Source organism: Pan troglodytes, chromosome 18 (assembly GCF_028858775.2).
Source record: "Pan troglodytes isolate AG18354 chromosome 18, NHGRI_mPanTro3-v2.0_pri, whole genome shotgun sequence".
Taxonomy (NCBI): Eukaryota; Metazoa; Chordata; class Mammalia; order Primates; family Hominidae; genus Pan; species Pan troglodytes.
Window position 1 is genome coordinate 49,460,996 of NC_072416.2, and position 16,388 is coordinate 49,477,383.

General features: G+C 38.8%; 1 long non-coding RNA gene across 2 annotated transcripts in view; it reads right to left on the reverse strand.

The window, feature by feature from the left end:
* The window catches only part of LOC134808815 (uncharacterized), a 137,436-nt gene that overhangs the window by 105,020 nt on the left and 16,028 nt on the right, over nucleotides 1–16,388 (reverse strand). The window contains exons 2-3 of one of the 2 annotated variants that reach the window (XR_010152617.1): nucleotides 2,360–2,463; nucleotides 207–1,056 (exon numbers count right to left, since the gene is read on the reverse strand). This is a non-coding gene — a long non-coding RNA (uncharacterized LOC134808815). Of the gene's footprint in view, nucleotides 1–206; nucleotides 1,057–2,359; nucleotides 2,464–16,388 lie in introns of those variants that run through there. The other variant, XR_010152618.1, reaches the window with a different exon arrangement.

Consider the following 16,388-nt stretch of genomic DNA (forward strand, 5'->3'; position numbering starts at 1 on the left):
CATTGATTTTAATTAAAAGGATATTGTCAAGGTTGCTAGGCATAAATATTGACTGCTTTTGACACTACAGTTGTCCCAGAGAGTCAGGCTTGCTTTTTCAAGCTTCTTGAATCTCTTTCAGTTACTTGCAGTCTCTTTTTGGTATGTTGGAAATGACAAAAAAAATGGAACTATTAGGGCATGCCTGATAGTTTTTTTTTTTTTTTTAATGCAGGTTGAAAAAGAAAAGAAAGGCCTGGTAATTTGGAATAATCATTCACAAGTGAAATCTTGGGTCTTGAGTTAGCAAGAATGGTTGCATGAGTGGTAAAAATACTGAAAATTACTTCCTATTCAATCAGTTTGGTCAGTGTATATGCTGATATATCTCCAAAGTATCATATAGACATCATTAGTGCTTTTAACAAACCAAAGAGATATGTTCTTTTAAAAGAGAATTTTACTAAAAGAGATTCCTAGTGTCCCAACCCCAAACCCTTCACCCAGGCCTGAGTTCCTTTGTAATTTCTAAATGATCACAGCTCCCTTGCCTAAGTAGACTGTCAATTCAGCACTGATGAACATTTCTATCCGGGAACTGGAAGGCCTTGAGATGGTGCTGGCATTTCAGGGTTAATTCTAGCAGAGTCTAAAGCAGCAGGGGTTTAAAGAGGCCCAACAATATATCAGGAACAGGTGGACTGCCGAGAATAAGTGGTGTAAAATGCATTATGAACATTCTCGGCAAAGAGAAATTGTCTTTTTCTTGTTGATAGTAGAAAATCAATACAGTTGTTTTCTGTTCAGTTTTCAAGGGCACAAGTTGCTGCTACTTCAGGCTTGAGAAGTTCATAGGGTGGTTAACGAAATGTCAGCAGTGATTGAGTAGTTCAAGCAAAATTGACATCCCTCTGCCATAAGTCTACCCTAAGTGAACTGGCAGCCACGGGGGATGGCAGAGCATCCCAGGGCCACAGGGAGCAGGTGGGTTAACGCGTCAAACTAAAAGAATAATTGCTGGCCCCACACAACAGGTGGAAAGACAATTCACGTTGGTATTCTCCTTGGTTTGGGTAGCTGGCGTGAGGAAAGAAGAAAGACTCTGATCAGTAGAAGGGCTTCCCAGAAGCCGATACAACTCCAGTTACCCTAGGACTGTGTGCAATCTCTTTTCCTCATCCCATCTGGCAGCATGGGGATTCTTTTCTTTCTTGGCACTGTCTGGCTTGTCATATATATTATTTTCCCTTCTCTCCAGACTTCCCTTCTTCCCTACTTTTTCTACTTTCCATCTCTAAGCCACCTTTTCTAAGTAGCTGAAGGTCATTACTCAGCATCCACGGTGGTTAAGAGGCAATCTCTGGAGACCCAAAGCCCTTGAAATGGTTTGGGTCTGTGTTCCCATCCAATTCTCATCCCAAATAATAATCCCCATGTGTCAGAGGAGAGGCCTGATGGGAGACCATTGGATCACTGGGGCTAATTTCCCTTTTGCTGTTCTCATGATAGTGAGTTCTCATAATATCTGATGGGTTTAAAGTGTGGCACTCCCCTCCTTGTTCTCTCTCTCTCCTACTGGCTGCCTTGTGAGAAGGTGCTTACTTCCCCTTCACCTTCTGCCATGACTGTAAGTTTCCTGAGGCCTCCCCAGCCATGTGGAACTGTGAGTCAATTAAACCTGTTTTCTTTATAAATTACCCAGTCTCAGGTAGTTCTTTATAGCAATGTGAAAATAGGACAATACAATCTTGAATTGATCATTTAGTAAAAATGTTTCTTGAGCCACTCCCCCAGCCCCAAGCCTCAGTTTCTTCAACTGTAAAATGGGTGATAATTTCCCTCACTTTATGAGAATAAGGTGCTCACTGTCAGTCCTGCAAGTACAGGCTTGATGGCTGAGAGTGAGCACTTCCTTAAATTTTGTGCCCAAGACACCTCACTCATCTCACTTTCATAGTAACCTTGTTGCAATAACATTGTAAGTTAACCTGTTGATCTCCTTAAAATGTTTTGCACATTGAGTGATTATGACCTTTCATTTGTATAAATGTTCACAATTTTGCCAAAACACATTCCCAGACAATCTTCTGACTGTTTTGGGCTTTATCACTTGCTTCCTTTTCCCCTCCACTCTGACTACTGGCAGATAAAACAGTCTTTCTTCTACACCATGCACTTTAGCAGTTAGCACAGAAACAGTCACACAGGAGGCACTCACAGAATAGACTTGGGCTAAAAGAAAAAGGTAATGAATAGCCTTTGTTTCACCAGATTACCAAAGGACTATGTAAATATTTCAATCTCTTACTCCTACCCAGTTCTATAGACAATGGGTCAACAGAACTTTTATGAACAGATGAAGAAACTATGTCTGCAGTACCTCTGTGAAGCAGTGTAAGTCCCAACATGGTCAGGGATATTTCTTTTTTCTTCGAATACGATGACTGGGTCTTGATTCAAAGGCACTGTTTGGGAGCAGCATGTCTGCATGGGAACAAGCACATATACATACTCACATGTATGTCTGTACACAGAAGCATGCATCGGTTTCTACGCGTGTGATATAATTAAATGATGGTCAAGACAGTGATTTAAATTTGCCTGAGCTCCAGGGTCTCTGCATGACACACAATCCAGGATGGAAGGCTTAGTCTCATGAAAGACCAATAGAAATAAAATACAATGAGATACAGAAATTCAAAATCATCCAAATACGGCTGCTTCCTCCTTCCTTAAATGTTTTCCTATGCATGTGAATCTCTCTCCCACCGGGTACCAGCCACCCCCTCACCATGGCATTTTAGAAAGGCGAAATAGACAAAAAAGGCTAGTCTCAAAAGAAAATGAGGACATCCTGTTAAAAAACGACCTAAAGCAGAATCCTTATTGCTAAAGCTCTTCTGATGTTTCATTTTTTTTTTAAGCCAAGGCATTGTAATTTAGTCAGTTAGGAAAATCCCTGAGCAGTTTCCGTAACTTTTCTGTGGCTTAGAAGCATTTCCTTTTTTTTTTTTTTTCTTGTTGGGTGTGGAAAGTGAGAGGGTATATCTTTGTCTTTTCTCCATACCCAATTTTCCAAGACTAAGAAATGGGACATCAAAGGGCTCATTGAAATAGATAAAATGCTCCATCAAATAGCTCTAATAAAACAGCATCTCGATGATTCTTGAGAAGATGGATCAGAGCATATGGACTCAATTTCCCTTGGAAAAAATCTATTGGGAAAAAGAAAACCAAGTGGCGTGGGTAAAGTGTTCTCAGTATTTTATTCTTTCCAATTCTGAAATGTAGCTCTAATTCTCTGTCAATTAAGGAAGCCCATTGAGATTTGATACCCACTCTGGATCTACGTTATATTTTGACTTCCAATGAGTCTAGAAAAATAAATTGAGGAAGTACAAAAGGATGATAGCTTAGCTATAATATATCTTTAAAACCCTCACTGCATTTTTATCTAAACACAAAAATTTGGTGTGGGGAGGGAGGACGGGGAGAGGGGAGAAGGATTGCAGAAAGAACTTGGAGTTTGCAGCTTGTAACCTTTTGTTCTAGGCCTTCCATCTTCAAATGTCATCAGCTCTGAAATGATCACTAATCTTCACTATATCTCTTGCAATTGTTGACCATTCTTTTGTTTGGTGTCAATTAGATAGGAAAGAATTTTCAATAATTCAATAGTTCTGTATTAAAGGGCAGCTCAACTGCACATAACTTATCTCCTTGGTTATCAATTGTTTTTATGGAATAGCCCAGGGAAGATCACTTGGCTAACTCACCATCCATCCATCAGGGCTCAGATTCATCTGAGTAAATGTAGAGTTATGATTTAATTTCCGAAAGGTTGGGTTCAAATACAACAGAATGAGACTTGTTTATAGAATGATGGCTTGTTTTTCTCAGTTACTAATCGTGAGCTTAATTTTTAATGGAAGAGCATTGCTAGCATAATTAACACCCAATTTACATGTGCATCCATAGAACCAATTAATTAAATTTTATTGATGCCTAGTTGCTCTTTAAAATGCTTTCCAAATGCCTCCAAATTGATTTTAAACTGTTGATAGTAGAAGTCAGTTTACACTTTTCTTGGGTTTATGAAATACTAACCTCTTCATTCATTAAAATATGTTTTATCTACTAGACACATTCCATAATTTGCTAAGGATATTTTGCATGGAGTGCATAGTGTGGGCTGATGGCACTGCCAGTTTGAACAGTGTTTAAAACAAATGCTATAGTACTTGGGGACTACAGTTAGATGGCCCCAAGGATCTGAAAATGAAGAAAGAGTACCCTCTGAAAACAGAGCAGAGATAGGCAAAGTCAACTGAAAAACACAAAAAAAATCTCCCAGAACATCCAGAGGAGACTTAACGTGGAGATTTTCGTGCATCTAAAGAAAAAGTGTTTTACCCCTAAAAGGCTGATCAGCAATGAAAGCTTTGAAGAGGAGGGCTCTAGAATGTAATTCAATGCTGCAGAGACATACACACACTTTGGGAGATAAACTTGACTTTATCTTTTTGACTTTTCGATTCCTGGGATGACAATCATTACTGCAAATTAAAATCTCTGGCAGTCTCAATCCAATGCCAATAGATATTAACTTCACAGAAGTCCTGTTCTTCTTTGTCAAAAAACATGTGTATAAATTTTTGGGGTACAAGGGCAACTTTGTTGCATGGATAAATTGCATAGTGGCGAAGTCAGGGCTTTTAGGGTATGCATCACCCAAATAACATACATTGTACCCATTAAGTAATTTCTCATCATCCACTGCCTCCCACCCTCTCATCCTTCCAAGTCTCCACTGTCTATCATAAGTCCTCCTCTTCTTTTCACCAAGAAGTCCTCTGAATATAATATGGCTTCCATGTGGAGACATAAATATGTTAACAAAGAAGAAATGAGCTGCCCCTAAAGAGGACTTGAAGTGTTTTGAATCCCTGTGATGGTGACTTTGCATGGTCAATGAATCAAAACACATTTGGATCACATTAAGCTCCACTAGATGGAAAGAATGACCAAGCATCTTTGGCAGCTCTTCCTTTTTATGAACTCTCCAAAAACAAAGCTCCAAATATTGCTGAGATATGATCGTTGTCCTCGTGTCTATAACCTTTATCAAGGGAGCTTACTGTCTTGCTGGGCTATTTCAGTAGCCTCTTAATGGTTGGACTCACCTCCAGCCTGGATGCCTTCAGTCTGCTCTCTGTACTGTGGGTGGCATGATTATATGAATGGCCACCCCTGCCCCCTCAACATGCACACACACACATACACACACACACAGCTCCCACACCACTATACATGATTAACCCTTCAATGTCTTCTAATGCTCTCAAGCTCAAGGCAAACTTGCTTAACATGTCAACACTGCCCTATATGGGCAGGCCATTACCTATCCACCTATTCCTAGCATGTCACATGTACACTCCTGTCTCTGCTCCAGCCACCCTGGTCTTCAATTCCTTGTGCAAACAATCCCCTCTATTGCTATAGGGCCTGTCAAAGTATCATTTTATAAAGGCAATGAACAAGGCTCTTATGCAAATACAAAGTAAACAGGTACAAAGATTTATTTAACTCATTAAAGAGGAAACCAATAAGCTGGCTCAAGGAGTGTTTGAGAACTGTGTGTTTATCAGCACAGGAAAAAAAGTTAGAATAAGATTGCTAGTTTAGGTAAAAAAGTGGTTAATGGATTAGGACTACAGCACTATGAAATCATAACCTTTATTTTCTTTTTTTTACCAGCAAAAATCATTTGCATCTCTTGCAGACAAAAATATCTTTAAATTAATCATGACTTCCCAGGGTCTGGGCCTTAGTCAATAGTAAAGAAAATGGCAAAGGTGGGTTCTCCTAGAACAGGGATTGGTGAACTATGGCCCACAGGCCAAATGAAGCTTGTGGACCACTTTTGTACAACTTGAGAGCAAAGGATGGTTTTTTTTTTTTCTTTTTTACATTTTTAAAGGATTGTGAAGACAATCCTGCCAAACAGGCCGTAGCTTACTCCTGTTAACCCAGCACTTTGGGAAGCCTCAGTAGAAGGATCACTTGAACCTGGGAGTTCCAGACCAGCTTGGGAAACATAGTGAGACCTTGTCTTTAAAAAAAAATAAAAATAAATTAGCTGGGCATGGTGGTGCGCGCCTTGTAGTCCCAGCTACTTGGGAAGCTGAGGTGGGAGGATGGCTTAGGCTGGGGAGGTCAAGGCTATGGTGAGCCGTGATTGCGCTGCTGGACCCTAGCCTGGGTGATAGTGAGACCTTGTCTCAAAACAAACAAACAATCCCCCCAAACAAATAAGAATACTTCACAGAAATACATATGGCTCTGTTTTAAAATAAAGTTTGAAATATTTACTCTCTGGGCCTTTACATAAAAAATTTGCTGGCCCTGAGCTGGAGAATTAAATAATCCTCAGATGAGCCTTTTAACCAGCACTCCATTGTGACTTTGAAAAGACAAGCATCTATCCTTTTGCCTTACTTCCAAGGTTTTGGGAATTTTTAAAAAACAGCCTTTGCAGTTATAACCTTTCTGTGTAGAATGTCTTTCCCTCCCTCTTCCCCGAGTTTACTCCTTTTGCAGATGTCAGCTCCAAGGCCATTTCCTCAAAGTTTTCCCTGACTTCGAGACTGAGCCGTATTGCTCTATCTCTAGGCTCTCCTGGCATCGTGAACCTTCCTGTAGCAGCATGCGTCATTGTTACAGCTCTGTTTGGGGGATTATTTGATTAATATCTGTCCCCCCACTAGTATGCTGTCTCCATGAAGGTAATGACAACGTCTGTTTTATTTTCCATTTTCTGCTGTGTCTGTAGTATCAAGATAGTGTCTGGCTGTCAGTAGGCAGATAATAAATATATGTTAAATACATGAACAAATGTATGACATTATTACGGTTCAAATTAGTGTTCTGGTGTGTAACTCAACTGTTTGTGTGTGTGTCAGTGGTCATGAAAAAGTTTCTCACTTTTAGGAACCCTTAGACATTGATATGTATGATTATTTGGGCTTTTTAAATACGAAATTAATGCAAGAGATGTCATAAAATAATCAAAAGGTTACCCAGTGAATCCTTCCCCAGTCTCAGCCAACTTTTCTCAGGCTTAGATGATTAGTAGTTTTCTCCTAAAAACTACTGATTGCCATAAATGGGTGAAGACATGGACTGGGATTGTATCAAGGGAGCTTTCATGGTATAATCACTGCTAACACCTTGTAAAAGAGGAGCAACACCCCATATTAAGCTGTGACTATGGAATATTATCCAATACACCAAGGAACACTGGGATTAAAATAAAAATAGCACATGTTAATATGGAGACTTTCATGAGTTTCTCAACAATATGTGTAAGTTTGTATTTGTATGTGTTTTCTGGTCTCCCTGTGAGTAAAGCTGATGATTGTAAAAATGGCATCACTTCACTGTGAGATTATTTAGAATTTAGTGTAAAGCTACTGGAATGTAAATTGCTTTCCTTTGGCTTAGCACTAGGTATAGATCTGAACTTAATAAATATTTGGGAACTCAAGAGTTTCACTTGAATTTATTTTCAAGAGGTCAAAGACCAGTGAAATTTGGTAAGTTCATGGGATTTGGAGGTGAAAGCCTCCTGAGAAATTCTGTGGCTTATATGGTTAGCTCTCTTTGGAAAACAGAGAGAGATGGCATCACCAGAAACTTCTGCTGGAAGTAAAGGAATTGGGATGTTGAATCTAGAGCCATAAGTCCCTTGAAAATATCCTTGAGGTATGAGTTTAGTTGCTTTGCTGAGTCACCATCAAAAGGCCCAGTAGTTTGCATGACTCAGAGGCATTAACTCCAAAACGTTAAGACTAAAGTGAAAACCTAACGGAAAATCACACAATTTGTGGCACGATCAATCTGGGTTTTCTTCCTGCTACTTATACTACAATATTGGACAAGTTACTTATTCACTAAGCTTTGGTTTTATTATTTGTAAAGTTGATGTGAAAATATCATAATCATGTATCATTGCTAATATTTCTGAGGAAATCATATGTAAGACATCTAGCAAAGTGCCTGGCCCTTAGGGGGTGTTCAATGAGAATAACTACCTTTTGTTTGGCTCTTATTATGTGTTTAACCTTGTACCACTTACTTTACTTAAAATAAAACATAAATTGAAATATCAGGGAGAATAGTAATTTGACAAATAAGAAAATTAAATCAATGGGGTCTGATGGACAGCATAATGGCAGAATTGAAATGTAAACACATGTTTTCAAAGTCATTCCTTTTCTGCTGCATCTTATAGCCCCTTAGAAAATGTCAGTTTTCTTCTTTTCACCCTTCAGCTTAAGGAGAGTGTGTTCTGGGATCTCAGCCCCAGAGCCCACAGACTTACTAGTCAGTTTCTAGCTAATTTCTAACAAGTTCCCGAGGACCACAGTTGAAGAACCTTTGCCCTATGGTATTGTGGAGCAAGAAATGGAAGAAACCTGGGCCCCTGAATGACCACATGGAGCAGAGCTACCCATGATATAGAGATCCATTCTCCTGAGGACTTTTATGCAAGAGCATAATCTTCGGTCTCCTTTAAGCTACTGAATTTGGGGGTCTTTGCTCATGTTTTTTTTTTTTTTTCCAGTCTTTCATCCCAATTCTGTCTCAGATTTAAGACCAAGTTAAGTCCCACCTTTCCCTGTTGCTTCACTACACTGGGATTTTCTCTTTGTTGAACTTCTATCATACTTAGAGTCTATCACAAATCATACCAATTTGTTCTCCTATTGTTCCAAAACATTAATGCCATCTCTTTCCTTCAATATACTTTTCTATGTCTTTCATTCTGTTCAGCACAATTCTGAACATATGGTAGATGCTCAGTAAATAGCTATCAATTAATATTTTATTTAACTGAGAATCCACATATACACTGTAAACAAATAATCCTCTTTTAATTAAAAAAACGTACATATTAAAACTGCGTCAAAACACACTCTGCTTCCTTCAGTGACTCAGAGGGCAAGAAATAAAGTAGTATTGTTTTTATTTTATAAGGCATCTCTCATGCATTGCATTTACAATCCACAGACTGGTGGCGAGAACTGACCACAGAGTATATACATGCAACGTGCCAATGTGCCTCTTCAGAAGACAAGTAGGTTTGAAGTTAACAAAGAGATACAATCCGCATTAGCATGGACGTATCTCCATTAATATTTATCATGTATGGTTAAATGGTAAAGCCGCTACACATAGATCTTTTGTTTAACTATACTTAACTTCAAAGCCTTAAATTGTTGGAGGTGGAAAAAGAAATCTCAACCTCTTATTTAAATTGTCCCTGATTTTAATCACAGAACATTGGCATTAACATAATAGAAGTTCCAGTTACTAAACTATCATCTTCCTCTCATGAGTGAGTTGTCCTTGGACTTAGGCATCATTCCAAATAAAGGCTAGGGCAAATCCCACATTACTTTTTATCTTTTCATGATAAAGGACACAAATTTTATTTTATAATAAAGTAAAAACTTTATAGCTTAGTTTAATTTCTCTTAAGTGTATCACAAATGATGAGTATTGACAATAAAAAGTAGTCCCTATATTATTTTATGCATATGGTAACTGAAAAAGAGTCAGAATTTTATTCAATATGCAGATTGTTTGCGAGATCCTAAATGAAATGAGGCAATATACTTGAATAAGTGCACAATCACACATTTATAAATACATATTAATTTTTGTATACTTTTTGTTTGTGTAGTGTACATGGAAGAGAGTAAAGTTACATTCAATAGAGGATTTGTATCCAGAATAAATAAATAATTCCCACATGTGAATAAGCAAAAATATCCAAACAAAACATAAAATGGGCAAAAGACCTGAATTCTCATTTGTGAATGTTTGATGGGACAAGCATTCAGAAAGGTAGATATAAAATAACCAATAATCATATTGGACAACAGATATATTCAAATTAAAACCATGATAAGGGCTGGGCACGGTGGCTCATGCCTGTAATCCCAGCACTTTGGGAGGCTGAGGCAGGTGGATCACGAGGTCAGGAGTTCGAAAGGAGTCTGGCCAACATAGCGAAACCCTGTCTCTACTAACAATACAAAAATTATCCGTGTATGGTGGTGGGGGCCTGATATCCCAGCTACTCGGGAGGCTGAGGCATAAGAATCACTTGAACCTGGGAGGCAGAGTTTGCAGTGAGCCAAAATTGCACCACTGCACTCTAGCCTGGGCAACAGAGCGAGACTCCATCTCAAAAAAACAAAACAAAACAAAACAAGAAAACAAAAACCACAATAAGATATCACCACATGGCCACCAGAATGGCTAAAACTAAAAAATAACCCTGACATACCAAGTGTTGACATTGTTGATGGCATATGATGGGAGCCGACGCAGCCAACCTGTGATGCGTGCAATGACAAAGCATGAGACTAATCCTGATGTGCCCAGGACAGAGCTGCAGACTGATAGGAGCTAGTTCCTCAGAGCAATGTTGGCCGTATTTCTGAGGCTCTGAACCAACACAAGCTCTCACTTCTCCCTGGATCTCTTGGTATGGAAAAACATAAATCAGTGGAAAGATAGCTAGACAGACTAACTTCTGTTTAAGCTGCTGTTGGGTCAGGTTTTCTATTATTGGCAGCTGGATCAATTCCTCACCTATTCAGAGATGTTACTAATTGATAATGGAACTGTGTCCTCTAATTATTTCTTCATTGGCTTTAGATTTCTTCTAAAGGAAGCATCCTTTCTTGCAGTCCCTTGAACATCCCCTAGCTCATTTCTGACTCTCAAACTTAATCTCTGAATGGCAATTTAAATTGTAATCCATACAGTAGAGTACTACTTGGCAATAGAAAGAAATGAACTTTGATACACACAGTAACTTCGATGGATCAAAAGTAGCATAATGGAGTGAAAGAAGCCAGATTACAAATGCACACTGTATGATCCCATGTATACACCATTCTAAAAAATGCAAACCAACCCTTATAGAGGCAAGAGGGAGGGATTACAACAAGGCACGAGGAAATGTTTGGGGGCAATGGATATGGTCCACATGTGTCACATGTGCAAATATATGTTAAAGTTTATTAAACTGTACACTTTAAAAAATTGTAATGCACTATAATGCGTTTTCTCTCCTTACTAATTTGTACTTATTTGCAGATTTCTTGGACTATCCATATTACCTTACAAAGAAAACTGAGGGAAGTGTAGGAAACAAGGACAAAGCAAAAGGAACAAAAACCTGAGTTCCTACCGGCTAGATGTAACAGCTGTCAATTTTGAGATATCTATATTCTTCCCATCATTTCTCAATGCATACAAGCACATATATAAGCACACGAATGTCTCCCTCATTGAGGTACTCTCAGTACCAAGCATTGTGAGATGTGCTGTGGGAAGAGGTTCTGACAATTATATACTCGCAACCCGACTACCAGAGTTCAGATAGATCTTGGCTGTGTTACCTGGGACAAATTTCCTAATTTCTTTGTGTCTCAGTTTCCTCATCCCATATCCATGGGATGAGGAAGCAAAATAATTGTGCCTAGGGTGGTTGTGAGTAGTGAATGAGTTATATATATAAAAAGGTTTTAAAATGCATGGCCTATATAAGTGTGAGGTAGGAGTAATTACTCGGAAGTCAGTATTTGTCAAATGAATTATCCATCACCATTCTTTTAATAGTAAATCAAAAATAGGTGGATAGGCTAAGGGAGAAAATCTCGTCCTCAGAGTTTTAGTGGATGAGCAAGCAGAAATTCCTTCCTTAAATAAAATCATACGATGCACTAACCAGGCTCTATACCTTTCTCTTACTACAATGGGTGGCCTGGAGAGGATGAAATGTGTGTGTGTGTGTGTGTGTGTGTGTGAGAGAGAGAGATTTGTGTGTGTGTTTGTGTTATGTGTGTGGTGTCATTATTTTCTTAGACACATGATTTGACCTGGGCTGTGGTCAAAGCCTGATAAATAAAAAGCTAGGATTAAATGTAATTGTGTGTCCTAAGTACCTTAAGAGGCAAAGCGCTGATGAGGGAGATGTCACTCTTCTGGCATCCTCTTGCGAGCCAGCCTTTTTCTCCGGAGAATCTGATGATGGTGAGTTCATGGGCAGCACAGAGAACATATTGACCAACGAACCATGAGAAATATATCAAGATTTATCATCTCTTGGAGTAAAAAATTGACCCCAATTTAACCTCTATTAATATTTATTTCTCAGGTCAATAAATCTAGAATTTGTCTTAGTAAAAGTCAATATCAGTTGAATTCTGCCTATACTTCTTAGGGAGCAAAGAAGAAAGGGGAACTGTAATTTGAACATGTTAACAATAAAATAATAAAGCCACACACAAAATTCCCAGGGTGGGGGGAAACCCACAACACTCCTGCCACTTCTGATTTTAAAACAAATAGACGTTCCACCCCAAACATAAATTGCCTCGATTCCACAATTCACATCTCTGGTGGAATAAGAGGCCAACCACAGGGAAGAGGCATGGAGCCTATAATGCTCAGACACCAGAGACTTTTCACCCATCCTCTCACTGCACTCAGTCACTGTTTCCTAATCGTAAAAAGGAAAAAAAAAAAAAAAAACCGGGCAGGTGTGACGGCTCAGGCCTGTAATCTCAGCACTTTGGGAGGCCAAGGCGGGCGGTTCACGAGGTCAGGAGATTGAGACCATCCTGGCTAACACAGTTACAAAAACAAAATTAGCTGGGCGTGGTAGTGGGCACCTGTAGTCTCAGCTATTTGGGAGCCTGAGGTGGGAGAATGGCGTGAACCCGGGAGGCAGAGCTTGCAGTGAGCCAAGATCAGGCCACTGCACTCCAACCTGGACAACAGAGCGAGACTCCATCTCAAAAACAAAAAACAAAAAACGAAAACCCCAAACTATATATGCCTATCAATGTTGTTTTGTTCCTTGTGCTTTTCACTCAAGAATTTCATCTCTTTTAGACCAGGTAGTCATCTTTCTTTTGTATGCATTTTACTGACTCTTACTGAAAAAAAGGTAAAATGATGTGACTATATTATGATTTAAGGAAAACATAAATTATTCTTCATGTTTGACTCATTTATTTTTATTTATTTATTTATTTTTTCAACTTTTATTTTAGGTTCAAGGGAGTACATTCCATGTTGCTGAGGTTTGGTACACAATGATCCTGTCACCCAGGTAGTGAGCATAGTACTTGATGGGCCACTTTTTAGCCCTTGCCCTCCTCCCACTCTCCCTCTTCAGTAGCCCCTGGTGTCTATTGTGCTCCTCTTTATGTCCATGTCTACTCAGTGTTTAGCTTCCACTTGTAAGTGAGAATATGGGGTATTTGGTTTTCTGCTTCTGCATTAATTTGCTTAGGATAATGGCCTCTAGTTGCATCTGTGATGCTGCAAAAGACATGATTCTATTCCATTTTTATGGCTGTGTAGAATTTCATGGTGTATATGTAACACATTTTCTTTATCCAGTTCACTGTTGATGAGCACCTAGGTTTATTCCATGTCTTTGCTATTGTGAATAGTGCTGTGGTGAACATACAAGTGCATATGTCTTTTTGGTAGAATGATTTCTTTTCCTTTGGATGTGTATCTACTAATGGGATTGCTGGATTGAATGGTAATTCTGCGAAAAGATAAAACTTGAAAATAACTAAGGGCTAATATGTGAAGCCAGCAAATCTTCCTTCCATCCTTTCTTCACACTGCCTTGTGCCCCATGATGCTTTGTGTGGGAGGGGTATTTAGATGTCAACAACCACATGTTTGATCATTAGCTTTCATATCTCTTGCCAACCTACAAAATCTTCTCTACCTCTCATCCATTACGTGATTCTCATTATTTTCTTTTTCTCCTGGAGAGTAAACTTTAGTCCTCTTGGGACCATCCTTCTTCCTATGCCTCACAGCATCCTCTATTACCCATGCTTTGCTATCTAATTCCTACCCAGACTATCGACAAGAAACACCATGAAACTCAAACGATGCAATAGTTGAAAAAACATATTGTAAATGTAAGACATCAGGTAACTATGAGGGCTTTTAATATTTTTAATTCTCCTGGGTTAATCAACATATTTCAGGACTGGCATCAAATAGAGTGGTGTACAGCAGGCACTAAAGGTTGGGTTTTCATGACTTCACTACGTACGTGAATCAGGTAGCAGATAAATGGAATAGGGAGTGTGTGCTTCTCTTACCACACTTTCTGAATTAGCCACCTCATCTCTTCCATTATTACATTTTTTTAATCAGTGTTCTTTATTTCCTTCAGAGAACTTATGATGGCATTCTATTGTTTCAGTTGTTTGTTTACCTATTTATTATTATATGAAAATGCAAGTTTAGAGGTTCGGTCTTGCTATGTTACCCAGGCTGAACTTGAACTCTTGGGCTCAAGTGATCCTTCTGCCTCAGCCTCCAGAGTAGCTGGGAGTACAGGTGCATGCCACCACACCTGGCTCATGTGTTACATTTTCTGCTCAGTAAATATTTATTGAAAGAATGAATAAAAAAAGAATGAATAAATGGATATATGAATAAATATTTTAAAAATAAAGTAATAGATTGAATTAATAGCTCCAATTCTTCACTTTATCCTCTCTACATGCCCTTTGCTGTGTGACTTTGAGGTTCCTCCACAAAAGGGGAGAGGTATATTTTGCAACCCTTGGCTCTTGGCTTGGCCACGTGACTTACTTTGATCAGTAGCATGAGACAGAAGTGATGATGTGCCAGGTTGAAGCCCAGATCTCAAGAGGCCCCATTGTTTCTGCTTGATCCCTTTCACTTCTACTAATGCCATGAGAAGGGCATGCCTTTGCTCTCAGGAGAGGATGAGAGACTTGTGGTGCAGAGCCGCCTACAACCCATTAGTCTAGATCAGCGGACTCCCAGGCATTTGTGGCTGTTTTAGGCCACTGAGGCATGGGGTTATTACATAGCAATACTGCTGATATAATAAATAAGACAATTAACAATGGTAATCATGCTTATATTAACTTAAACCACCTGTATTTGGGTAATGAGCTTGGTTCCTGGAATGCAGATCAAACACTTCTAGAATCGTGATTTTTGGATATGGGGCTTTCAAGATCACTTCATGAAGGCACAGAATTAGGAAATTCCAGAGGCAAGCATAGAGTCCTTATCGCAGCTCTTCTCTCTTTCCTCCTCCCACCGCTTCCCTACACACATATAGTTGCCTTAGGAATGAATATTATGCTAGCTGGATCCAGAGCTGAGATTTCTGATGGGACCTTGCATTATATATAGCAGAAACCGGAATCCTTCCAATCACTTGACTGAAGGAAAACAAATTGTGCTTTGCTATTTGCATTTGTTTTTGCATTCCCACCATTTATGAGATTGAGCAAAGCTAATCTGACAGACATTTATTCATCTTCTGTAATGAAATTGTAAAGAATGGTGTGAATTTCTTTCTGCAGGCCTCTCAGAACATCATTTCCTAAATGTGTGTGTGTGTGGTTTTTAATCACCTAAAATGTTTATCTGCCCTGAGGTTTTAAGACTGAAAACTTGGCATTCCAAATCATCATGAAGAAAACCATAATAAATTTACTATTAATTGGAGAGTCAGGAAAGTAGATTATAGAAATACCCAATCTTTTTTATCAACCTTTTATATTATAACTATCCATTTTTCTTATTATCTGGCATCCAACATTTGGTTTTCGGGCACAAACAATGTTAACACTTATGCATTTAATTTACTTTCTGGAATCTCCTTTTTGTTTGGTTCTTAGAGCATTTTTAAGAAATATCTCTGGCTTCCATCTAAACTGATAATGCTTTAAAACTTTATAACATTTTAATTTAACTAATGTTGCTATGACAATAGTGATGTTTCTAAAATGATTTTCTGAGTTCAAGAGGTAAAACAGTAAGCATGAAGTCACTTCATGACTGAGAAGTTAGAGAAAAACCCAGACTGATAGTGCCATATGAAACTTTTCTCAGAAAGTGATGTGCATGTAGGGAAAGAGGTTGGAAAGGCTTGAAAAATGGGCCCTGAGGCCCTCGCCAGAAGCAGATTCCCAATCTTTAACTTTCTTTTTTGGATCAAAATCATGATCCAAAAATAAACCTTTTTTCTTTATAAATTACTCAGCCTTGGGTATTCTAACAACACAAAATGAACCAAGACAGTTACTAAATTTTATTTTCCAACTTTAACATGCTGTGCATATTCAGAAAGAGCTTTTCAGGCAGCTTTATCCAAAGTCCCAAGCTTGGCTTCTATTGCCTCATCATAAGTCACATGCTCATCCCTGAATGAAACCATATGGCCAAGAGGATGAGTTCCTCTGATTGGCCAGTCTCCCATTTCTTGTTGTTTCCTAGAGGCCGGAGAAGATCAGCCCCAACTG